Source organism: Ranitomeya variabilis, chromosome 4, assembly GCF_051348905.1.
Source record: "Ranitomeya variabilis isolate aRanVar5 chromosome 4, aRanVar5.hap1, whole genome shotgun sequence".
NCBI lineage: Eukaryota > Metazoa > Chordata > Amphibia > Anura > Dendrobatidae > Ranitomeya > Ranitomeya variabilis.
The window spans coordinates 607,978,261-608,004,768 of record NC_135235.1 but is presented as its reverse complement, the minus strand read 5'-3'; the positions used below and the strand labels follow the sequence as shown (position 1 = coordinate 608,004,768).

General features: G+C 42.0%; 1 long non-coding RNA gene across 1 annotated transcript in view; it reads left to right on the top strand.

Moving 5' to 3' along the window:
- The first annotated feature begins 2,252 nt into the window (after positions 1 to 2,252).
- The window catches only part of LOC143766014 (uncharacterized), a 53,388-nt gene continuing 29,132 nt past the window's right edge, over positions 2,253 to 26,508 (top strand). The window contains exons 1-2 of the long non-coding RNA XR_013213499.1: positions 2,253 to 2,386; positions 2,581 to 2,732. This is a non-coding gene — a long non-coding RNA (uncharacterized LOC143766014). The remainder of the gene's footprint in view (positions 2,387 to 2,580; positions 2,733 to 26,508) is intronic.

The window sequence follows — 26,508 nt, the reverse complement described above, 5'->3', positions numbered from 1 at the left end:
AGAACAATTTTGATGTTCATGTTTCTTTAATTCCTTATTTTGGCTATTATTTTTTTTTAGTAAGTAGTGATGAGATACCATGATACAATAGAAGGTCACATTGATGGGTCCAGTTGCTTGGAACCTAACTGATATCCTGGATACCTGGGTATGGATTTCCTGCAGAAAAGGAATCCAAAGTCATTATAGACTTATGTTAAAGGACATTGCTACCAACCACATTGCCTTCTATTTTGTGTACACTCTAATACCCAATCCAGACCCCACATTTTGCTACTTTTCAGCCCGGTGGTATTACCACACAGTGTACATAACTATGACAGATGCTTTCTGGTATTAAACACATTATTTGCAGAAATCATGATTTGCTGCCCTGAGGGCATCCCAGGCGTGCAGGTGAAAAACAGCCCGCCTCGCATTAGTGTGACCCAAAGCTTGGGTTTCTTATTAGTATCCGGACTATTATCTGGTGGCCAAGCCCTGGAGAGGTAGGCATGTGCCGGCGCGGCGGATGCAGGCAATGAACAGAATTTTACATGAAATAATAAGGGTCTTAGAAGCTCCCGTTGTTCCCTAAATCCTACAGTTGCCATGGTGCTTCCTAGTTCTTCAGCGTTGCTGCACAAGAAGTAATACCGCTGAAGAGAGGGGGAATTAACGCTGTTACTTTGCTTGTAAAAAAGTGTGACTGCAGAAAACAGCAGCTACCAACGCTAGCCGACACACTGCGACAGAAATCCTCTGCAATCCAATCAGTGGTCTCCTAAAGCACCAGCTGTGGTGAAATACAACTCTCAGCGTACTTTGACAGCCACAGACGATAGGACATGTTGAGAGTAGGGTGCACTGGCCGGCTCTCAGACATACTTGCCAACTTTGGTGGGATGGCTTTCAAGAGATGCGTGTTGGCAAAATTGTCACATATGACTGTTCCTCCTTTGAAAGACCACAACCCCTCCATGCCCATTGTTGCCTGCATTGATTGGATGCTACAGTAGTTATCGGAAACCTAGAAGGAGGCGCTGTTTTGGAAAGTCCAGGCGGCACAATGGAGACTTACCAAGTCCAGGGGGTGTCTCCTGGACATTTTTAGTTTGCCAGTATGCTCTTGGGGCAAATTGGGAGTTATAACTTTAATATATGTTGCAGACTATTGGCATAGGAAGACGAGCGCGGCTGAGTATGCTGTGAGCTGTAGTTCTATCACAGCTGGAGAGTTTCCGCTTGGAGTGATGGGTAATTTTACAATACTCTGCAATATTATAGTATTGCACTGTATTATACAAGGGATCAAGTGATCACAGGTTCAATTCCTCATAAAGGAATTAATAAAAAATGTAATATATATATATATATATAGAATATTTATATTAATATTTGTAGAATAGAAAGTCATATGGACCCCAAAATGGTGATGACAAAAAACCACAAACCCTCTAAACACTCTACTGACTGCTTTTTAAAAATAAGAAAAAAAAATTGAAAGTGAAGAAGGGCCTTTTTGGGACTCTGCCCATCCATTGGGCGTCTACGAGACTGTCATACATAGCCAAGACCAAGGCTTTGCTATCTCCATCATGTTTGTGACCACAGAGCCACATTTTGGGCCCCAAGTCACAAGATTGATGAGGACCACCCAATATTGATAGGTGACATTTTGTATTTATTGTACAACTTCTGCCATGTAGCTGTGTAACCAAGCAGCCATTAGCCTTCAAACTTCATGATTACGGGTCCACCCTGGCCTTGAGGCAACCAACGTGTGAACACAGTCTTGTAATGGAAACTGGGAACAATTTTAGAGTAGATTTGCTGTGTAACCTATAGTGGTTACCATAGAAACGAGCAGGGAAACCTTGTGTGTTTGTTTAGCTAGGCCTCCAATGTTGGGTCAATGGCTGAGACATCACAATAGTGATATATTATAAACTGACGACCTATTACAGCATCTCTCCAACCTGCCGAATCTTATTAAGAGGGTCTACAACCATCATTATTTCAGTGTCCATGATTACAGGGATAGTCCCACACCTCCCCCCTCACCCCCCAACCATGGCGAGATATCACACCGCGCTGGTGAACTCCCCAGACGAGAAGGAGTTAATGCACCTCACACCCCAAATATCACGACGACGGCCCCTTCTTGCTCTTTAAGCTGGCCAGCATGTGCACAGAGTGTGCTAGATGAAAAGCTTTATCGGCCACCCACGGACGCACAGCCTGGGGGGGCGGAGGGGAGGAGGTTGCTGTGGCAACGGCATCAGGCTCCTTTACATCAGTGAGTCTTCCAGAATGAGAAGCGGATTGTGAATAGGTGTGCAGTTCGGGGAGGGAGAAGTAGGGGCGCAGGGACATGCCAGCTGCAGGTAGCGGAAGTTGATATAAGGTAAAAAGAGGGTGAAGCAAAATGAGGGAATAAAACAGCAAAAACAATCTGGCACAACGTAACATCATGCTCCGTTCACATCTGCATTGTTATGTTCATTGTTGTGGTCAGTCATAAGGGCAAAACAACAAAAATAAAGGTTGCGCTGGATGGGGCACTCACTGGACCCCGTTACTGTGCTATTTTTTTTTCAGAATTTTTGGAAAAAGCTGTGGTCCCATCCCGTACACCCACAGGATATGCCAAAAATGTCTGGTAAATGCTGGTCCCGTACTACTGCAATGCCCTGCACATGGGGTAAGAGACATAGCGAATAAGAAGAACTATACTACATTTCTAATTGGAGGTATTTGCTAATATTATTATTATGACACCTACTACATATTGAGATAGGATCTTAAAGATGTGAATACCCCTTAGAAAGCTCTGTAAATTTAAAGCGGGCAGTTCTGGTCCTTAAACATAGACACAATATATATTTATGGTGCTGGTTTAGGCTGGTCCCAGATGCAAAATGACTGATTACATGGTCATCCCGGTCGCGGGTGACTGCTGTTGGGTAGAACTAGACCCATCACAGCTCAAACTGTGAAACTATCTGCTTGTGGTACATACAGATTTTCATGCAGATCTCCACAGTGTTCAATCTGCATTGCAAATCAGCCTCATAAACTGAGATGCTGTGAACCTCAGGTCAATGTTTACTGTTTATTTTTTTCTGCGGCATTTGGCTGAGGTTTTGAAAATCTCATCCACGTTGATGCTAATGTAACAGGCATATTACATTTTTCCTATTAGAACATGAAAAAAACCAGTGAATTTTCACCCTAATATTGTGCTCATGGAGCTACCGCTGCCTAATTGCATTTGATTCACCCTGCTGGCAAAGACACAGCAGAGGAAAATGATCTCTGCCAGTGATTGCAGCGGCTCAATTATAACTGCTTAGATGATGAGGTTAATGGCGACCACTGCATGTAAGGAGTATGACAGAGGGAGACTGCTCCTTCTGTCCTTTAACTGGTACCTGCAGCGTGATCACAGAGTGATGATGATTGCAATGGGAACTGGAGGACTAATAATGACCTCTGGTTTTGCCATAGATCAAAGCATAATAGTTTGTGCCTGAGAAATAAATAAAATGCTACTAAATTGTTTCCTACAATCTTATATATCAATCTGCTCAGCTCATCCTGCTCTATAAAAGGCTGCCTGCAGTTTGGGCTGAACATGACATGTTCCCTTTAAATTCTTTAAAATCTAATTTTTATTCGGAAAAAAAAAACCCAGTAAATTTTCATCCGTATGCTATATATATATATATATATATATATATATATATATATATATATATATATATATCTATCTACTGTATAATTGTCTAAGGGTCACTTCCGTCTTTCTGTCTGTCTGTCACGGATATTCATTGGTCGCGGCCTCTGTCTGTCATGGAAATCCAAGTCGCTGATTGGTCGCGGCAAAACAGCCACGGACAATCAGCGACGGCCACAGTCCGGAAGAAAATGGCCGCTCCTTACTCCCCGCAGTCAGTGCCCGGAGCCCGCATACTCCCCTCCAGTCACCGCTCACACAGGGTTAATGCCGGCGGTAACGGACCGCGTTATGCCGCGGGTAACGCACTCCGTAACCGCTGCTATTAACCCTGTTTGTCCCCGAATGTAAAAATATTTAATGTTAAAAATAATTAAAAAAATAAAAAATCATCATATACTCACCTTGTGGCGCCTTTCCCGTTCCTCGCGATGCCCCGGTGACCGCTCCATGCATTGCGATCTCGCGAGATGATGACGTAGCGGTCTCGCGAGACTGCTACGTCATCATCTCGTGGGAGTGAGACAAGGAAAAACAAGAGGGCGGCGGGAAGGTGGCGCGAATTCCCACGGGAGCCGAGGCTGTGAGCCTGGGAAGGGGGAAGATAACGTGGGAGGAGGAGGAGCAGAGCGGCCAAGGTTAGGCGCCTCAGTCCCCATGGCGAGCATGGTGCCCAGTGTTGCCGGCGCTGTACGGCCTGACTGCTGCTGTTGACAGGTGCCGGTCTGTGCGAGACCCCAGCCCAGGGTGGCTGTGCTGTATACGACGTCGCTGTGCAATATACTACGTAGCTGGGCAATATACTACGTAGCTGGGCAATATACTACGTGGCTGGGCATTATACTACGTCACTGGGCATTATACTACGTCACTGGGCAATATACTACGTGACTGGGCAATATACTACGTGGCTGGGCAATATACTACGTGGCTGGGCAATATACTACGTGACTGGGCAATATACTACGTGACTGGGCAATATACTACGTGACTGGGCAATATACTACGTGGCTGGGCAATATACTACGTGGCTGGGCAATATACTACGTGGCTGGGCAATATACTACGTGGCTGGGCAATATACTACGTGACTGGGCAATATACTACGTGACTGGGCAATATACTACGTGACTGGGCAATATACTACGTGGCTGGGCAATATACTACGTGGCTGGGCAATATACTACGTGGCTGGGCAATATACTACGTGACTGGGCAATATACTACGTGGCTGGGCAATATACTACGTGGCTGGGCAATATACTACGTGGCTGGGCAATATACTATGTGGCTGGGCAATATACTACGTGACTGGGCAATATACTACGTCGCTGGGCAATATACTGCGTGGCTGAGCAATATACTACGTGGCTGGGCAATATACTACGTGACTGGGCAATATACTACGTCGCTGGGCAATATACTACGTGGCTGGGCAATATACTACGTGGCTGGGCAATATACTACGTACAGTTGTGGCCAAAAGTATTGACACCCCTGCAATTCTGTCAGATAATACTCAGTTTCTTCCAGAAAATTATTGCAAATACAAATTCTTTGTTATTATTATCTTCATTTAATTTGTCTTAAATGAAAAAACACAAAAGAGAATGAAGCAAAAAGCAAAACAATGATCATTTCACACAAAAGTTCAAAAATGGACCAGACAAAAGTATTGGCACCCTCAGCCTAATACTTGGTTGCACAACCTTTAGCCAAAATAACTGCGACCAACCGCTTCCGGTAACCACCAATGAGTTTCTTACAATGCTCTGCTGGAATTTTAGACCATTGTTCTTTGGCAAACTGCTCCAGGTCCCTGATATTTGAAGGGTGCCTTCTCCAAACTGCCATTTTTAGATCTCTCCACAGGTGTTCTATAAGATTCAGGTCTGGACTCATTGCTGGCCACCTTAGAAGTCTCCAGTGCTTTCTCTCAAACCATTTTCTAGCGCTTTTTGAAGTGTGTTTTGGGTCATTGTCCTGCTGGAAGACCCATGACCTCTGAGGGAGACCCAGCTTTCTCACACTGGGCCCTACATTATGCTGCAAAATTTGTTGGTAGTCTTCAGACTTCATTAAGCCATGCACACCGTCAAGCAGTCCAGTGCCAGAGGCAGCAAAGCAACCCCAAAACATCAGGGAACCTCCGCCATGTTTGACTGTAGGGACCGTGTTCTTTTCTTTGAATGCCTCTTTTTTTCTCCTGTAAACTCTATGTTGATGCCTTTGCCCAAAAAGCTCTACTTTTGTCTCATCTGACCAGAGAACATTCTTCCAAAATGTTCTAGGCTTTTTCAGGTAAGTTTTGGCAAACCCCAGCCTGGCTTTTTTAATGTCTCGGGGTAAGAAGTGGGGTCTTCCTGGGTCTCCTACCATACAGTCCCTTTTCATTCAGACGCCGACAGATAGTACGGGTTGACACTGTTGTACCCTCGGACTGCAGGGCAGCTTGAACTTGTTTAGATGTTAGTCGGGGTTCTTTATCCAACATCCGCACAATCTTGCGTTGAAATCTCTTGTCAATTTTTCTTTTCCGTCCACATCTAGGGAGGTTAGCCACAGTGCCATGGGCTTTAAACTTCTTGATGACACTGCGCACGATAGACACAGGAACATTCAGGTCTTTGAAGATGGACTTGTAGCCTTGAGATTGCTCATGCTTCCTCACAATTTGGTTTCTCAAGTCCTCGGACAGTTCTTTGGTCTTCTTTCTTTTCTCCATGCTCAATGTGGTACACACAAGGACACAGGACAGAGGTTGTCAACTTTAATCCATGTCAACTGGCTGCAAGTGTGATTTAGTTATTGCCAACACCTGTTAGGTGCCACAGGTAAGTTACAGGTGCTGTTAATTACACAAATTAGAGAAGCATCACATGATTTTTCAAACGGTGCCAATACTTTTGTCCACCCCCTTTTTTATGTTTGGTGTGGAATTATATCCAATTTGGCTTTAGGACAATTCTTTTTGTGTTTTTTCATTTAAGACAAATTAAATGAAGATAATAATAACAAAGAATTTGTGTTTGCAATCATTTTCAGGAAGAAACTGAGTATTATCTGACAGAATTGCAGGGGTGTCAATACTTTTGGCCACAACTGTAGCTGGGCAATATACTATGTGGCTGGGCAATATACTACGTGGCTGGGCAATATACTATGCGGACATGCATATTCTAGAATACCCGATGCGTTAGAATCGGGCCACCATCTAGTATATATATATATATATATATATATATATATATATATATATATATATATATATATATATATATATATATACCATGCATACGTCCGTTTTTTTACCTCTGTGAGTCTCCTGTATTGCATCCGTCTCATCAGGAATATGGAATAGAATAGTGCATGATCCAGTATTAATAATATACAGCACTCCTGCATATAATATGCTCATCTGAATGAGCCCTAACAAGCAGAACTAGGTCAAGACTGTGTCAATTCAATAACTGCAAGCAGAAATCTTAAAACCTGTTCATACGGTATACGTGTGGAATGAAACTTTCCTGGCATCCTTCCAACAGCTCTGTTCAGACTATCTTAAGAGAAATGGATATTACTACATCCCGCCTTATTAGGGTAAGTTCACACAGGGCGTTTTTGCTGCGTTTTCTTTAATGATAATTTTCAGCTGCTTTTTACAGTACCAGCAAAGCCTATGAGATTTCAGAAATCTCATGCACACACATTGGTTTTTGTGTCATCAGGATTTAGCGATTTGCTGCGTTTTTTGGACATAGAGCATGTCACTTCTTTCAGCGTTTTTCACCCATTGACTTAAATGGATGGTAAAAAAAACGCTGCAAATACGCAGGTTGACTTTTCTTGCAGCGTATTTGCTGAAGAAAAGTCAAGGACAGTCGGATGTGACCTCACACTCCCGACCCGAACTCCATTCACTTGAATGGCAGCGCGGCGAACACCGCTTGTGATCGGCGGGGAACTCATCCCCACCGGTCAGAGAGCCACGGTTCCCACGCTGTCAGAAGACAGTGGGAGCGCTCAGCTGTGATCAGAGGTATGAAGTTTACCCCCGTCACTGGTGTCAGCTGATGGGCCAACTTTCCATCATCTGACACCTGCTAACGCTAATTACAGTGACAGCAGGAGCGGCGGATGTGAGTTTTCATCTGCCGCTCCTGCGCAATAATAAAAAACAAACGGCGTGGGTTCCCCCCTATTTTTGATAACCAACCAGGCAAAACTCACAGCTGGGGGCTGCAACCCCCAGCTGTCAGCTGCAGCAATGCTGCTTATCAAGAATAGAGGGGTCCTCACACTTTTTTTAAATTATTTAAATAAATAATTTAAAAAAATGGCATGGGTCTCCCCCATTTTTGACAACCAGCCTTGCTAAGGCTCACAGCTGGGGGGCTGGTATTCTCAGGCTGGTAAGGGGCCATTGATATAGGCAGCCCGCAGCTGCCCAGAAAAGGCGCATCTATTAGATGCCCCAATTCTGGCGCTTTGCCTGCCTCTTCCCACTTGCCCTGTAGTGGTGGCAAGTGGGGTAATATTTGTGAGGTTAATGTCACCAGTGACATTAAAGGGAACCTGTCACCCCCAAAATCGATGGTGAGGTAAGCTCACCGTCATCAGGGGCTTATCTACAGCATTCTGTAATGCTGTAGATAAGCCCCCGATGTATCCTGAAAGAGGAGAAAAAGAGGTTAGATTATACTCACCTGGGCGGTCGCGCTGCTGGTCCGTGGTCAAATGGGCGTCTCAGGTCCGCTCCGGTGCCTCCCATCTTCATTCCATGATGTCCTCTTCTGGTCTCCGCGCCGCAGCTTTGGCGCAGGCGTACTTTGTCTGCCCTGGTGAGGGCAGAGCAAAGTACTGCAGTGCGCAGGCGCCGGGCCTCTCTGACCTTACCGGCGCACTGCAGTACTTTGCTCTGCCCTCAACAGGGCAGACAAAGTACGCCTGCGCCGAAGCAGCGGCGCGGAGACCAGAAGAGGACGTCATGGAATGAAGATAGGAGGCGCCGGAGCAGACCTGAGACACCCATCCGACCTGACCGCACCGGGACCGCCCCTGGGTGAGTATAATCTAACGTCTTTTTCTAATCTTTCAGGTAACATCGGCGGCTTATCTACAGCATTACAGAATGCTGTAGATAAGCCCCTGATGCCGGTGAGCTTACCTCACCATCGATTTTGGGGGTGACAGGTTCGCTTTAAGCCCACGGCTTAGTAATGGAGAGGCGTCTATAAGACACCTATCCATTACTAATCCTATAGTTGTTACATGTAAATAAAGACACAGCCAGAATAAAGTCCTTTAAATAAAACACCACACAGTTTTACCATTTAATTATTGAGGTAATCTATGCAACGCCCTCGATCTCCTGTAATAAAAATAAAAATAATAAACCAACACAAATACTCCCTGGTCCTACTCAGTCCAATATAACAAGTGCCCCACGCAGTATCTGGGGGAGATAAAGCTTACAACTGGGAGCGCTGCTAATGTGACCGCTCCCGGCTGTAAGCTACTGGGGAATGAATGAGACGGAGTGGGCGCAGGCTCAGTAACTAGCGGTGACGTCACCGAGCCTGCGTTCCCTCACAGCCTGACATCAGGTAACCTCTGGACCGTGGGAAAATGCCTGTAAAGAGGTTACCGCAGGTAATCTATCTATCTATTTTTCTATTATCTATCTATTCATTCTATGTACAGGAAGTTTTTTTTTTCCCTCTGGGGGCACTCAACTTTATTGGCATGCACAAAGAAAAAACGCACCAAAAACAAGAAAAAAAAACGCACCAAAACCTGTGTTTTTGACGCAGCTTCCTGCCAAGATCAGGTTTTGCTGCAGAAAAAAATAGCATCAAAAACGCCCTGTGTGAACTTACCCTTATGCAGAAATACAGTCACTAATTATGTGAGTCAGGAGTAATCCCAGACTGTTCCACTTGTTGTCTCATCCATATTTAAATTTGTTTCACACATTTAGCAATTTTATTTAAAAAAAAACAAACAAAAACATTCAACTTCAAAGAAGCTGCAAAAAATGTACTTTATTGATCCAATGTAGGACTGAAGGATCGCGGAAATTACTTTCATAGCCCCCACTTGACTCAAGTGACATTTACAGGTTGTTTTTTTATAGGAACTTAAAGCACCACTCCAGCATAGTTGTTTTTTATTGCAGCGCTGGAGTGGGAGTGATGCTTCTAATGTAAGGTCCTTGACCCCAGTCTTATACTTACCGCCACTGTCTTCAACCTTGTCCAGTTTTGGACAATTGTAGCTTCTATCTGTGTGGGAACAGTTTGGGGAAGGTCCCTTTTCTGTTCCCTACGTCTGTAACCAGTGCAAAAAGCAAGGTCCATAAAGGCATGGTTTCGGGAGTTTTTGTATGGAAGGTCAGGACAGAGCCTGGATCTCTACCCCAACCAACATTTTTGGGATGAACTACAGCGGCGATTACAAGCCCAGCCCTGTCTGAGTTCACAAATGTTCTTCTGAAGGAACAGGGGAAAATTCCCAAAGACACAAAGATTTGCAGAAAGCCTTTCCTACTCCATATTATTATCTATGGATTTAGAATCGGCAGTCATAGTTTTTCCTGTAGTGTTCTAATACTTTTCCATATAGTGTATGTCTTACTACATAACACTTATTAATAAGAATGGGTCATCATGCAAGTCTCGCCCTGGTAAGAAATGGTCAGGAATGTTCCTGCTTCTTATGTACATTTAGCCCGTACGACAGGTTCTCGAGCCTCTTCCAAACCAAACAATAAGGATATCGCTTGGGAATGGTCGGCTTCTCCGAGAAGAATACATGTGAAAGGCAGAAAAATAAAGACAAGCACAAGTAGCATCAACAGATTATACAACACTAGGTGAAAGGAATGGTATCGACACCCTCCCCTCCTGCTCATTATCACATGTAGGCGACACGTGAAACACTTGTAGAACAACATCACATCCTCCTCCACATATCTATAATACTCCGGAGAGGTGACCTCCTATAGCCTGCATACAGGGCAGTAAAGGAGGTAAATACCCCAGGAACGACACCACTAACCCCTCAGGACAAATCACTGCAGCACTACATAGCGCTCTTATTTGGTCTCTGTATGGGTTATTTTTCTTTATTAGTACTTATAAAAAGTAGAGTGCTACAATCTATGCACTTTATGGTGGCATTATGTATGAACTGTATAGTGGTATAATTTGTGCTCTTTATGGTTCTAATATTTCAGAACTGTATAATAGTTATATTTATGTAATGTACAGTGGCAATATTTCCAAACTGTAATATATTATTTATGCACTGACTATAGGTATTATTTATGTGTTGTATAATAGTATTATTTATGAACTGTATAATTACATTATTTGTGGTCTACATATTATTTATGGACTAGGTAACAGTAATATTTGTGCTCTTGCCGTGATATTATTTACGTAATTAATAATGGTATTATGATGCAGTTTCGGTGGTATAATGTGTGCCCTGTATGGTGGAGTAATGTATGTAATGTATGCACTATATGATGGTATTATTTGTGAACTGTGATGGGGATAATATTTACCGTATGTACTGTCTATAGTGATATTACGTAATATTTCTATGTTTTATGGTGGTGTTTATATTCTTTGTAGTGATATTATTTACACACTGTATGTTGGCTTTATGTATGCTCAGTATGGTGATACTATTTATACACTGTATGTTGGTGCCGTGTAGTGATATAATTTAAGCACTGTTTGGTGGTATTTGTGCATTGTATTTATTTACTTTACTCACTTATATAGCACCATTAATTCCATCGGTGCTCACAATCTAAATTCCCTATTAGTATTGGAGGAAACCCACGCAAATACGGGGAGGACATACAAAGTCCATGCTGGGATTTTAACACAGGATGTCAGTGCTGCAAACCAACAGTGCCAACTACTGAGCCTCCGTGCTTTAATGTATGGTGATAATGTTACAGTTGTGGCCAAAAGTATTGACACCCCTGCAATTCTGTCAAATAATACTCAGTTTCTTCCTGAAAATGATTGCAATCACAAATTCTTGGGTATTATTATCTTCATTTAATTTGTCTTAAATGAAAAAACACAAAAGAGAATGAAGCAAAAAATTTATCATTTCACACAAAACTCCAAAAATGGGCCAGACAAAAGTATTGGCACCCTTAGCCTAATACTTGGTTGCACAACCTTTAGGCAAAATAACTGCGACCAACCGCTTCCGGTAACCATCAATGAGTTTCTTACAATGCTCTACTGGAATTTTAGACCATTCTTCTTTGGCAAACTGCTCCGGGTCCCTGATATTTGAAGGGTGCCTTCTCCAAACTGCCATTTTTAGATCTCTCCACAGGTGTTCTATGGGATTCAGGTCTGGACTCATTGCTGGCTACCTTAGAAGTCTCCAGTGCTTTCTCTCAAACCATTTTCTAGTGCTTTTTGAACTGTGTTTTGGGTCATTGTCCTGCTGGAAGACCCATGACCTCTGAGGGAGACCCAGCTTTCTCACACTGGGCCCTACATTATGCTGCAAAATTTGTTGGTAGTCTTCAGACTTCATAATGTCATGCACACGGTCAAGCAGTCCAGTGCCAGAGGCAACAAAGCAACCCCAAAACATCAGGGAACCTCCGCCATGTTTGACTGTAGGGACCGTGTTCTTTTCTTTGAATGCCTCTTTTTTTCTCCTGCAAACTCTATGTTGATGCCTTTGCCCAAAAAGCTCTACTTTTGTCTCATCTGACCAGAGAACTTTCTTCCAAAACGTTTTAGGCTTCTTCAGGTAAGTTTTGGCAAACTCCAGCCTGGCTTTTTTATGTCTCGGGGTAAGAAGTGGGGTCTTCCTGGGTCTCCTACCATACAGTCCCTTTTCATTCAGACGCCGACAGATAGTATGGGTTGACACTGTTGTACCCTCGGACTGCAGGGCAGCTTGAACTTGTTTGGATGTTAGTCGAGGTTCTTTATCCAACATCCACACAATCTTGCGTTGAAATCTCTTGTCAATTTTTCTTTTACGTCCACATCTAGGGAGGTTAGCCACGGTGCCATGGGCTTTAAACTTCTTGATGACACTGCGCACAGGAACATTCAGGTCTTTGGAGATGGACTTGTAGCCTTGAGATTGCTCATGCTTCCTCACAATTTGGTTTCTCAAGTTCTTAGACAGTTCTTTGGTCTTCTTTCTTTTCTCCATGCTCAATGTGGTACACACAAGGACACAGGACAGAGGTTGTCAACTTTAATCCATGTCAACTGGCTGCAAGTGTGATTTAGTTATTGCCAACACCTGTTAGGTGCCACAGGTAAGTTACAGGTGCTGTTAATTACACAAATTAGAGAAGCATCACATGATTTTTCAAACAGTGCCAATACTTTTGTCCACCCCCTTTTTTATGTTTGGTGTGGAATTATATCCAATTTGGCTTTAGGACAATTCTTTTTGTGTTTTTTTCATTTAAGACAAATTAAATGAAGATAATAATACCAAAGAATGTGTGTTTGCAATCATTTTCAGGAAGAAACTGGGTATTATCTGACAGAATTGCAGGGGTGTCAATACTTTTGGCCACAACTGTATATGGTGGTGCTACTAATACATTGTATGGCGATATTACTTATTCATTGTACGGTGGTACTACTTATGCACTGTACGCTGCTGATATTATTTATACACTGTATGGTGATATTATTTATACATTGTATGGTACTATTAGTTATACATTTTATGGTGGTACTACTTATGTACTGTATGGTGGCATTATTTGTGCACTGTATAATAGTGTTCTTTTGCACTACATAGAAGATTTTAAAGGTCACTGCTGCAATTGTTCTTGGTGTTACTATTTATACATTGTATGGTGATATAATTTATACATATGGTGGTACTACTTATGCACTGTATGGTAGCATTATTTGTGCACTGTATAATACTGTTATTTTGCACTACATAGAATATTTTAAAGGTCATTGCTGCAATTGTTCTTGGTGTTACTATTTATACATTATATGGTGATATTATTTATACATTACATGGTGGTACTACTTATGCACTGTATGGTGATATTATTTATATATTACATGGTGGTACCACTTATGCACTGTATGGTGATATTATTTATACATTACATGGTGGTACCACTTATGCACTGTATGGTGATATTATTTATACATTACATGGTGGTACCACTTATACACTGTATGGTGATATTATTTATATATTAGATGGTGGTACCACTTATGCACTGTATGGTGATATTTATACATTACATGGTGGTACTACTTATGCACTGTATGGTGATATTATTTATATATTACATGGTGGTACCACTTATGCACTGTATGGTGATATTATTTATACATTACATGGTGGTACCACTTATGCACTGTATGGTGATATTATTTATACATTACATGGTGGTACCACTTATACACTGTATGGTGATATTATTTATATATTAGATGGTGGTACCACTTATGCACTGTATGGTGATATTTATACATTACATGGTGGTACTACTTATGCACTGTATGGTGATATTATTTATATATTACATGGTGGTACCACTTATGCACTGTATGGTGATATTATTTATACATTACATGGTGGTACCACTTATGCACTGTATGGTGATATTATTTATACATTACATGGTGGTACCACTTATACACTGTATGGTGATATTATTTATATATTAGATGGTGGTACCACTTATGCACTGTATGGTGATATTTATACATTACATGGTGGTACCACTTATGCACTGTATGGTGATATTATTTATATATTAGATGGTGGTACCACTTATGCACTGTATGGTGATATTATTTATATATTACATGGTGGTACCACTTATGCACTGTATGGTGATATTTATACATTACATGGTGGTACCACTTATGCACTGTATGGTGATATTATTTATATATTACATGGTGGTACCACTTATGCACTGTATGGTGATATTATTTATACATTACATGGTGGTACCACTTATATACTGTATGGTGATATGATTTATATATTAGATGGTGGTACCACTTATGCACTGTATGGTGATATTTATACATTACATGGTGGTACCACTTATGCACTGTATGGTGATATTATTTATATATTACATGGTGGTACCACTTATGCACTGTATGGTGATATTATTTATATATTACATGGTGGTACCACTTATGCACTGTATGGTGATATTATTTATATATTACATGGTGGTACCACTTATGCACTGTATGGTGATATTATTTATATATTACATGGTGGTACCATTATGCACTGTATGGTGATATTATTTATACATTACATGGTGGTAATACTTAAGCACTGTATGGTGATATTATTTATATATTACACTAGATGGCAGCCCGATTCTAAAGAATCGGGAGTCTAGAATCCATATATACTTTATTTATTCAAATGTAAGAATAATACAATTAATAAATAATAGTAAGAAAGAACAAAAAATGGCTGCACTCACCAGCTCTTGACAATTCTTGACAGTACGGCACATTTCTGATTGGTCGCTCGCGGCAGGCGGCAACCAATCAGAAAAGTGCCGCGCACCACGAAGGCATATATCTTTGTCCACCCTGAGCGGGTGTAGGACGCTGGTGACGTCACTTATCTCCGGACATTATCTCCGGACAAAGCCACGGAAGTTGGCACAAATTGCCGGAAGTAGTATTCTAGGCAATTATATATTAGATTTTAATGTTATCAGTGTTTACCTTTGAACGTTTATATTGTATTGTCCGGTCACCAGCCATGTGTACGATTATCGTCCGAACGCCTCTCTGGAACCAATAATCACCCCATGTAAAGGTATCTTTATAAGTTAAAGATTCAGAATACTATGACTTTTATCATATCCTGAACAGTCAAGTTTTTTATGAACCGTTAAGGTTTTCTGGTTGAAGTAAAAAAAACTCTGAGTGTTTACAGTTTGAAACCATAAAATGTTGAAAAATTATGTCATTCTTGAGTATATCACTCAATGCTGCTCATAAACGTGTCAAATTTGATCTATAATATACTTTAATATACGTTACTTTAATCTTTAATATACTTAAGAACAGTGCCCCAGACATCACACAGGGGGTCTGAAACACCGCACAGTGGTCCAAAATATCGCTGTGCTCTGCCTGGGGCCCCATATGCTGCCTGGGGCCCCTGTGCTCTGCCTGGGGCCCCATATGCTGTCTGGGGCCCCTGTGCTCTGCCTGGGGCCACTGTGCTCTGCCTGGGGCCCCATAGGCTGCCTGGGGCCCCATAGGCTGCCTGGGGCCCCTGTACTCTGCCTGGGACCACTGTGCTCTGCCTGGGGCCCCATATGCTGCCTGGGGCCCCTGTGCTCTGCCTGGGGCCACTGTGCCCTGCCTGGGGCCCCATATGCTGCCTGGGGCCCCTGTGCTCTGCCTGGGTGTAGGACACTGGTGACGTCACTTATCTCCGGACATTAGCTCCGGACATTATCTCCGGACATTAGCTCCGGACATTATCTCCGGACATTATCTCCGGACATTAGCTCCGGACAAAGCCACGGAAGTTGGCACAAATTGCAGGAAGTAGTATTCTAGGCAATTATATATTAGATGGTGGTACCACTTATGCACTGTATGGTGATATTATTTATATATTACATGGTGGTACCACTTATGCACTGTATGGTGATATTATTTATATATTACATGGTGGTACTACTGGGGCAAACAATTTTTTTTATTCAAGCCTTAAATCCAAAAGGGTGGCCAAAAGTTATTCACAATGACTACAGTACAGATCTGTGACCAGAGAAGGTGTCCAGCTTGCAGTCAATGGAAGGTTTTCCCACAACCATCTAATCTTCCACTCCGACTGTATGGTTCCCACTGGGTATACAAAGACTGGTAACACAAATGCTTATGAATTTCCACACGTTTGTTTTTCCTGTTATTTACAATGACATTTTCTACACATAAACTAAAGTTCATCTTGATATTCTGTGTAATTTCGATCCTCCAGAGATATGAAATCCTCCGTGTTACCCACTAGAAGATGCCAGCGGGGTTTACACAGAGCTAATGACACAGAAATCTTGGCTGAAAATTGCAAAGTTAGCTGATCTCTACACAAGGAGCCTGCAGCTTCTTAGAGAGCCCCGAGCATCTTCACGTTTCCTCAGTCCCTCGACCACCATGACTAGAGAGCGATAACAATGTCACGTCATCACCTCCCACACTCATCACATCTGTGGCAGTGGAAGAGACCATTTTCCATCATTTGGTGTGACCCGTCCCTTGGTGCCTTATATATGTTACATTGCGATCAATAGACATATTATGTGTGAAGACCCCGGTGCTGGTGTTATATTTTCCAAAATGGTGAGAATTTCGAAGAAAATGACAATAAGAAGCGTCAGGCACAAGGTCACCATTACTAGCACAGTCTATCCAGGAGTGTGTATATATGCCATTGGTATCTATATTAACAATTGTGCCCCCCAAACTTGCTAACGCCTCATCACCAAACATCCTCTACGTCCATATCTTCATAAGAAAAATCACGTTGTAAATACAGAACAATCAATGCTTAAAGAATAACTTTAAAAAAAAATAATCTTGTCCAGCGTATAATGTTAGTAATCTTTTCAAATCACTTTATTAGGGGATTTGTCTTCATTCCTGTAAAACAATAGCATGTAACTGTCTTCCAAACCCCAGTCTATGTGCCTAGCTGTATTGATATTAGAATGTAGGCATTTGGAGAACAGATGATGGCAGTGATGGGTCAGCTCCTGTCTCCTCCTTTGTGTGTTGGGCTTTTAAGAACAGTCTCTTTCAGTAGCTTATCCCAATGGTTAGGGCTCATTCAGACGTCAGTGATTTTTCTCGTTTAGACCACTCGGTTCGAGGGAAAAAATTGGACACGTGAACTACCCCATAGGCTATCATAGGTACGAGTGCTATCCTTGAAAAACACCAATAGCACTCGTATAACAAAAACTGACATGTGAATGAGCCCTTAGTGAGACAGGTGCTGAGCTGCAACTTTCACTGCCATCAGCTGTACTCCAAATGAGTACATTCTGATATCAGTGCAGGTGAAGGCAAATAGACTGGGGAAAAGCCACTAACCTGCAATTATTTTACAGAAATGTAGACAAATCATCATAAAGTTACAGAGTTACAAAGACCTGTGCGATTTTTTCAAACTATCAAGTTCAACCTTTCTCCACCAGTTATACAATCTCTATGGCTAACTATCTATAACACACAATGCAATTTGTTGTGTCAAGAGTATCTGTCCCTTTTTTAAAAGCGGTTATAGTGTCTGTCAACACTACCTCTTGTGGTCGGGCATCCCACAGCCGTCAAGAACCCTTTCCTACTTAGCTGCTAGAATCTCCTTTCTTCCACCTGTAATGCATGCCCCCTGGTCATACTATGGTCTTTGGAAAAAGTAAGCCATGTGCCAGTCATTTGCATTGACCACACATTTACGTTTACATATACAGAGGGGGGGGGAATAAGTATTTGATACACTGTCGATTTTGCAAGTTATAAAGAATGGAGAGGTCTGTAATTTTTATCGTAGGTACACTTAAACTGTGAGAGACAGAATCTTAAAGAAAAATCCAGAAAATCACATTGTATGATTTTTACATAATTTGCATTTTATTGCTTGAAATAAGTATTTGATACCATAGAAGACAATAGAACAGAAGTTAATGTTTGGTACAGTAACCTTTGTTTGGAATTACAGAGCTCAGATGTTTCCTGCAGTTCTTTACCAAATTTGTACACACTACAGCAGGGATTTTGGCCCACTCCTCCATACAGATCTTCTCCAGATCTTTCAGGTTTCAGGGCTGTCGCTGAACAACATTGAATTTTAATTTCAGCTTCCTCCAAAGATTTTATATTGGTTTCAGGTCTGGAGACTGCCTAGGCCACTCCAGGACCTTGAAATGCTCCTTACAGTGCCACTCCTTAGTTGTCCTGCCTGTGTGTTTTGGGTCATTTTCAAGCTGGAAAGACCCAGCCACGAGGCATCTTCAATGTTCTTACTAAGGGAAGGAGGTTGTTGGCCAAAATGTCATGATACATGACCCCACCCATCCTTCCTTCAATACGGCGCAGTTATCCTGTCCCCTTTGAAGAAAAGCACCCCCAAGTTATGATGCTTCCTCCACCACGTTTCACGGTTGGGATGGTGTTCTGTTGTGAATTCCGTTCTCGGGCTCCCTCCTGTGGTCATGAGTGGTACTGTGTGAGTTTGTTCTTGGGCTCCCTCTGGTGGCCTTTAGCGATATGGCTGGGCTCAGCTGCTTCATTTCCTTCTATGCTGGGCCTATTTAACTCACCTGGACCTTCATTTGTTGCCTGCTGTCGGTGTATTCAGTCCTGATTCTGAGCTCTCCTGAATATTCCTTGTGACCAGTCTCCTGCTGGAGAAGCTAAGTTTGCTTGTTCATTTTGCTCATTATTTCCTTGAAAACGTTTCTCAGTATATGATGAGTTCAGTCCAGCTTGCTTTTATGTGATTTTTTGCTTGCTGGTTAGTTCTGGGGTGCAGAGTGCGCCCCTCACATCGCGAGTCGGTGTGGGGGTTCTTGTATTCTCTGCGTGGTTTATTTTTGATAGGAATCTGTGCGGTCAGTACAAAAACTAACTATTTTCTGTCTATCTAGTGTTAGCGGGCCTCATTTGCTTAACCTGTTTCATTTCTACGTTTGTATTTTCCCCTTAACTCACCGTTATTATTTGTGGGGGGCTGTCTATAACTTTGGGGTTATTTCTCTGAGACAAGTGAGGTCTTTGCTTTCTCTCTAGGGGCAGTCAGTTTCTCAGGCTGTGAAGAGGCGTCTAGGTTTTTAGGTAACGCTCCACGGCTGCCTTTAGTGTGTTGGATAGGATCAGGATTGCGGTCAGTATAGCTTCCACATCCCCAGAACTTGTCCTAACATTCTGGTTATATGTATCAGGTCAGTTTTGAGATCCTACCACCGGATCATAACAGTGTTCTTGGGGTTGAACTCTTCTTCTTCCTCCAAACACAGCGAGTGGTGTTGATACCAAAAAGTTCCATTTTGATCTTATCTGACCACATAGCCTTCTGCCGTGCCTCCTCTGGATCATCCAGATGGTCATTGGCGAACTTCAAATGGGCCTGGACATGTGCTGGGGTGAGCAGGGGGACCTTGAGTCCTCTGTAGGATTTTAATCCATGGCGGCGTAGTGTGTTACTAACGGTAATGTTTGAGACTGGTCTCGGCTCTCTTCAGGTCATTGATCATGTCCTCCCGTGTAGTTCTGGACTAATTCCTGACCTTTCTCAGAATCCTCCTTACTCCACGAGGCGAGATCTTACATGGAGCCCCAGACCGAGGAAGATTGACAGTCACCTTGTGTTTCTTCCATTTTCTAATAATTGTCCCAAACAGTTGCTACCGTTTCACCAAGTTGCCTGTCTATTGTTCTGTAGCCTATCCCAGCCTTGTGCAGGTCTGAAATTTTGTCCCTGGTATCCTTAGACAGCTCTTTTGTCTTGGCCATGGTGGAGAAGTTGTAGTGGGATTGACAGTGTGTGGACAGGTGTCTTTTATACAGGTAACAAAGTTCAAACAGGTGCAATTAATACAGGTAATGAGAGCAGAGTAGGAGGGCTCCTTAACCCCTCTCTGACCTTAGATGTACTATCCCGTCCAGGTGACCTGGGCCTATCTGACCCTCGACGGGATAGTACGTCATAGCGATCGGCCGCGCTCATGGGGGGAGGGCGGCCGATCGCGGCCGGGTGTCAGCTAACTATCGCAGCTGACATCCGGCACTATGTGCCAGGAGTGGTCACGGACCGCCCCGGCACATTAACCCCCGGCACACTGCGATCAAACATGATCGCAGTGTTCCGGCGGTACAGGGAAGCATAGCGCAGGGAGGGGGCTCCCTGCGTGCTTCCCTGAGACCCTCGGAGCAACGCGATGTGATCGCGTTGCTCCGAGCGTCTCTTACCTCCTATCCCTGCAGGCCCCGGATCCAAAATGGCCGCGGTCCTGCAGAGACTACTTCCGGGTCCACAGCAGGCGCCGGTAAGCCTGCAGTGCTGGAAGTCAGATCGCTGATCTGATAGAGTGCTGTGCAAACTGTCAGATCAGCGATCTGTGATGTCCCCCCCTGGGACAAAGTAAAAAAAAAAAAAAATTCCACATGTGTAAAAAAAAAAAACAAATCCTAAATAAAGAAAAAAATATATATATATATTTTTCCCATAAATACATTTATCTAAATAAAAAAACAAAACAATAAAGTACACATATTTAGCATCGCCGTGTCCGTAACGACCCAACCTATAAAACTGTCCCACTAGTTAACCCCTTCAGTGAACACCGTAAGAAAAAAAAAAAAAACGAGGCAAAAAAACAACGCTTTATTATTATACCGCCGAACAAAAAGTGGAATAACACGCGATCAAAAAGACGGATATAAATAACCATGGTACCGCTGAAAACGTCATCTTGTCCCGCAAAAAACAAGCCACCATACAGCATCATAAGCAAAAAAATAAAAAAAGTTATAGTCCTCAGAATAAAGCGATGCCAAAATAATTATTTTTTCTATAAAATAGCTTTTATCGTATAAAAGCGCCAAAACATAAAAAAATGATATAAATGAGGTTTCGCTGTAATTGTACTGACCCGAAGAATAAAACTGCTTAATCCATTTTACCAAACGTGGAAGAGTATAAACGCCTCCCCCAAAAGAAATTCATGAATAGCTGGTTTTTGGTCATTCTGCCTCACAAAAATCAGAATAAAAAGCGATCAAAAACTGAAAATGTTACCAATAAAAACGTCAACTCGTCCCGCAAAAAACAAGACCTCACATGACTCTGTGGACCTAAATATGGAAAAATTATAGGTCTCAAAATGTGGAGACGCAAAAACTTTTTTGCTATGAAAAGCGTCTTTTAGTGTGTGACAGCTGCCAATCATAAAAATCCGCTATAAAAAAACACTTTAAAAGTAAATCAAACCCCCCTTCATCACCCCCTTAGTTAGGGAAAAATAATAAAAATTAAAAAAATGTATTTATTTCCATTTTCCCGTTAGGGTTAGGGCTAGGGTTGGAGCTAAAGTTAGGGTTAGGGTTGGGGCTAAAGTTAGGGTTGGGGCTAAAGTTAGGGTTTGGATTACATTTACGGTTGGGATTAGGATTGGGATTAGAGTTAGGGGTGTGTCAGGGTTAGGGGTGTGGTTAGGGTTACCGTTGGGATTAGGGTTTCAGGTAGAATTGGGGAGTTTCCACTGTTCAGGCACATCAGGGGCTCCCCAAAGGCGACATGGCGTCCGATCTCAATTCCAGCCAATTCTGCGTTGAAAAAGTAAACCAGTGCTCCTTCCCTTCCGAGCTCTCCCGTACGCCCAAACAGGGGTTTACCCCAACATATGGGGTATCAGTGTACTCGGGACAAATTGGACAACAACTTTTGAGGTCCAAGTTCTCTTGTTATCCTTGGAAAAATAAAAATTTGGTGTGCTAAAAATCATTTTTGTGGGAAAAAAGATTTTTTATTTTCACGGCTCTGCGTTGTAAACTGTAGTAAAACACTTGGGGGTTCAAAGTTCTCACAACACATCTAGATAAGTTCCTTGGGAGGTCTAGTTATTAATATGGGGTCACTTGTGGGGGGTTTCTACTGTTTGGGTACATCAGGGGCTCTGCAAATGAAACGTGACGCCTGCAGACCAATCCATCTAAGTCTGCATTACAAATGGCGCTCCTTCCCTTCCGAGCTCTGCCATGCGCCCAAACAGTGGTTCCCCCTCACATATGGGGTATCAGCGTACTCAGGACAAATTGGACAACAACTTTTGGGGTCGAATTTATCCTGTTACCCTTGTGAAAATACAAAACTGGGGGCTAAAAAATAATTTTTGTGAAAAAAAATATATATATTTTCACGGCTCTGCGTTATAAACTGTAGTGAAACACTTGGGGGTTCAAATCTCTCAAAACACATCTAGATAAGTTCCTTAGGGGGTCTACTTTCCAAAATGGTGTCACTTGTGGGGGGTTTTAATGTTTAGGCATATCAGGGGCTCTCCAAACGCGACAGTGTCCCATCTCAATTCCAGTCAATTTTGCATTGAAAAGTCAAACGGCGCTCCTTCCCTTCCGAGGTCCGCCATGCGCCCAAACAGTCGTTTACCCCCACATATGGGGTATCAGCGTACTCAGAACAAATTGCACAACAACTTTTGGAGTCCAATTTCTTCTCTTACCCTTGGGAAAATAAAAAATTAGGGGTGAAAAGATTTTTGTGAAAAAAATATGATTTTTTATTTTTACGGCTCTGCATTATAAACTTCTGTGAAGCACTTGTTGGGTCAAAGTGCTCACCACACATCTAGATAAGTTCCTTAAGGGGTCTACGTTCCAAAATGGTGTCACTTGTGGGGGGTTTCAATGTTTAGGCACATCAGGGGCTCTCCAAACGCAACATGGCATCCCATCTCAATTCCAGTCAATTTTGCATTGAAAAGTCAAATGGCGCTCCTTTCCTTCCGAGCTCTGCCATGCGCCCAAACAGTGGTTTACCCCCACATATGGGGTATCAGCGTACTCAGGACAAATTGTACAACAACTTTTGGGGTCCATTTTCTCCTGTTACCCTTGGTAAAATAAAACTAATTGGAGCTGAAATAAATTTTGTGTGAAAAAAAGTTAAATGTTCATTTTTATTTAAACATTCCAAAAATTCCTGTGAAACACCTGAAGGGTTAATAAACTTCTTGAATGTGGTTTTGAGCACCTTGAGGGGTGCAGTTTTTAGAATGGTGTCACATTTGGGTATTTTCTATCATATAGACCCTTAAAATGACTTCAAATGAGATGTGGTCCCTAAAAAAACAAAATCGTGTTGTAAAAATGAGAAATTTCTGGTCAACTTTTAACCCTTATAACTCCCTAACAAAAAAAAATGGTGCTGATGTAGACATGTGGGAAATGTTACTTATTAGGTATTTTGCATGACATATCTCTGTGATTTAAGGTCATAAAAATTCAAAGTTGGAAAATTGCGAAATTTTCAAAATGTTCGCCAAATTTCTGTTTTTTTCACAAATAAACGCAAGTTATATCGAAGAAATTTTACCACTATCATGAAGTACAATATGTCACGAGAAAATGTCAGAATCGCTAAGATCTGTTGAAGCGTTCCAGAGTTATAACCTCATAAAGGGACAGTTGTAAAGGGACAGTTGTAAAAATTGGCCCGGTCATTAACGTGCAAACCACCCTTGTGGGTAAAGGGGTTAAAGAAAAACGAACAGGTCTGTGAGAGACAGAATTCTTGCTGGTTGGTAGGTGACCAAACACTTATTTCATGCAATAAAATGCTATTTAATTTAAAATAATATAATGTGATTTTCTGGTTTTTATTTTTAGATTCTGTCTCTCACAGATGAAGGGTACCTACGATAAAAATTACAGACCTCTCCATTCTTTGGAGGTGGGAAAACTTGCAAAATCGGCAGTGTATCAAATACTTATTTTCTCCACTGTAAATGAGATCTCCTCTGAGGCGTCTTTTTATATCCCATTTAATAGTCTAGTTGCCACCTTTGAAGTTACACCAACTTCCAAATATCCTTTTTTAAAATGTGGGTCTAAAACTGTAGTCGTATTCTAGATGTGGCATTTGAAGTGATTTATAAAGGTGTAATAATACATTAGGATCACAAGATTTTATCTATTTTTTTTATACACCCTAAAATCTTATTTGCTTTTGCAGCTGAAGCTTGTCATTGAGTACTGCCGGCCAGCTTACTTGTAACCCAAAGTGATTTGTAAAGTTTCATAACTTCACATACTGGAGAAAATGATAAAAAAAAAAAAAGAAGTTCAGTTTCTCTTTGAAAGGATTATTCCCAAATAGGAATATTCCCTTCACGACCGTAGACTTATCTATATGTCCATGTTAGGAAGTACTTCCTGACCTTGGACATATGGCTACGTCCAGGCAATTGCCACCAGGTGTTCAGCTGACATGACAGCTGACAACCGGCACGCACTATCAGGAGCGGCAGTTTAATCCTCTAAATGCTGCGATCGATATCATTCGCAGCATTTAGAAGGCAGCGAGGGGGCTCTCTCTGCCCTTCGATCGGGGCCCCCGTGATGTTATTGTCAGGGGCTGATTGTTGCTATGGTGATCTGATGTCGACATGGGCTACCAAGATAGTTGGATCGTGCGCAGTGCATGATTTAACTAACTTGTGTCAGTGCAACATGTCAAAAAGCATAGCAAAGCGCCAAAACATAAATTATATACATGTTATGTTGCTGTAATCATACTGACGCTAAGAATGAAGCTGTATTATCAATTTTACCTCATGTGGTGTGGAACAGCATGATCACCCCCCTCGCCTCCCCCCCAAAAAAAATAAAAAATCCTGAATTGCTGTTTTTTGTTCATTCTGCCTCCCAAAATTGGGAATAGAAAGCAATCAAAAATGTGATGTACCCGAAAATGGTACAAATAAAAATGTCAACTCATCACGCAAAAATCATGCTCTCACATGACTGTTGGCAAATAAGATGCACCAAATCTAGCCCTTAGCCTCGCTCTTCCCACTTGCCCTGTGGCGGTATCAAGTAAAGTAATAATGATGGGGTTGATGTCACCTTTGTATTGTCAGGTGACATCAAGCCAAGGGGGTTAATAATGGAGAAGTGTCTATAAGACAGCACCATTACTAACCCCATAGTAAGTATTGAAATAAACACACAGGAAGAAGAAAATCCTTTACTTGAAATAAAACTCAATACCCTGTTTTACACATTTGGTTAAAAATAAAAAACACAGTTTACTCACCTTACGGCTAATCCATTGAAGCCCATGTCCCATACCATATCCCTCACCTGTCAGACGTGAAGATAATCCACCGATGCCCATGTCCCCTGTAAAAAAATAAACAAACAACCATATCCCTCACCTGTCCCACTTCATAATCCAAGTCTGCGACATCCGATTTCAAAATGAATGGTGCCATGATGTACCCTGAGGTGGTGTTCTGCTGTTCTGGCACGTCAGAGACTCTTCCAGTAGGTCATGGCACGCACAAACCATAACAGCAAAATCCGCACTAAATTATGGCGGTCCTCACCTTCTGAGTTTTGCACTTTACATGTAATCAGGAACTACTTTTAAGGCAGAGTATTGGCCTACTTGGGAGAAATGGCACAACAAACAGATTCATTTTTCCCATTAGACCTTATAAAAAAAATAAAAAGTTGGGGCTAAAACACATTATAGTGGTAAAAATGTAATTATTCTTTCTTCACCGCCCAATGGTATAAATTTCTGTGAGGCACATGTGGTGTCAACATGCTCACTGCACCCCTACATGGATTAATTGAGATGTAGTTTGTAAAATGATGTTATTTATGGGGGGTTTATGCTGTTCTGGCACCTCAAGGGCTCTGCAAATGTGACATTCAAACCATTCAAGTAAATTCTGAACTCCAATATGGTGGTCTTTCTCTTGAGCTTTACACTGTGCCTCAAAAGTAATTTTTGACCACATATGGGGTATCGATGTACTTCGGAGAAATAGCACACCAAACTGTATAGTGCATTTCTCCTGTATTTCTCATAATACCCTTGTGAAAATAACAAAAAAAAGTAGGGCTCTGCGCTATAAACTTCTGTCAAGCACCCGGGGGATTAAGGTGCTCACCACACGTCTTGATACATTCCTCGAGAGGTCTAGTTTCCAAAATGGAGTT